Source organism: Cynocephalus volans, chromosome 7, assembly GCF_027409185.1.
Source record: "Cynocephalus volans isolate mCynVol1 chromosome 7, mCynVol1.pri, whole genome shotgun sequence".
Taxonomy (NCBI): domain Eukaryota; kingdom Metazoa; phylum Chordata; class Mammalia; order Dermoptera; family Cynocephalidae; genus Cynocephalus; species Cynocephalus volans.
The window spans coordinates 36,438,936-36,440,250 of NC_084466.1; positions in this window are offsets into that span (position 1 = coordinate 36,438,936).

Sequence of the window (1,315 nt, forward strand, 5' to 3'; positions counted from 1 at the left end):
ACCCCCATTCTTATCATCAGCCATTCCCACTGCAAGTGAATTTTTTACTGTTGTTAATTTTTGGAGTGCATTCTTTAGTATCCCTGTATATTCTTTTTTTTTTTTTTTTTTTTTTTAAAGATGACCAGTAAGGGGATCTTAATCCTTGGCTTGGTGTTGTCAGCACCACGCTCAGCCAGTGAGCGAACCGGCCATCCCTATATAGGATCCAAACCCGTGGCCTTAGTGTTATCAGCACTGCACTCTTCCGAGTGAGCCACAGGTTGGCCCTAGTATCCCTGTATATTCTGACAGTCAATATTTGTTCGCTTTTACCTGGAATGGTCACCAATACACTTGGACTATTATGTCCCAAGGATATACTGAAAGTCCAGCCCATTTTTTTCAGATGTTAAAATCTGATTTAGATGATTTGGATTTTCTGGGAGAATCCACCCTTATTCAATACATAAATAATCTTCTCCTTTGTTACTCAACCCATCAAACTTCTAAGAACAATGGCCTTTATTTCCTGAAACAGTAAGCTTTTAATGGTCAAGAAGCTTCCTAGGAAAAACTTCAGTTTTGTGAACATTGGGTAAAATATGTAGGGCATCTCTTTTTTAAAGATGAACTATTAATTAAACCAGACAGAATTGAAGACATCCTACATTTCTCTCTACAAGGAAATAACTTCAGGGATTCACAGATTTGTCCAAATATTATTGTAGAAGTTGGATACAAAATTTTTCATTGATAGTTCAACCATTGTATGCACTATTCAAAAGAGACCAACCAGACCCCCTTGTTTGGACTGAAGAAGGATTTTCATCTTTACAAGTAATAAAAGAGTCTTATCTCTGTACCAGCATTGGGACATCCTAATTACAACTAGCCTTTTTCCCTCTTTGTACACAAGGATAAAGTAAATGCTTTGAGAGTCATAATCAAAAGTGTGGAGGTCAAAATAGGGCTGTAGAATGTTACAGCCACCAATTACATCCAGTAGCCAAATGTTTAGCCCCTTGTGTGAGAGCACTCTTGGCCACTGCTCTACTCTTTAAGGCCGTTGAAGAAATCATAATGGGCTCTCCATTAACTATATATATGCCACATTCTATAGAAGCTCTATTAAGTTCCCACCACATTCAACATTACTCTGTCAGTTATCTCACCTCTTATGAAGTATTTTTGCTGTCTGACCCTAATGTCAGTATCTCCTGCTGTAATAATTTCCACCCTGCCACTCTCTCTCCTCTTCCTTCTGACAAGACACCCCATGACTGCATTAGCTTGACTAATCAGTTTCTTTCTCTTAGGCAAGATTTACAAGAGA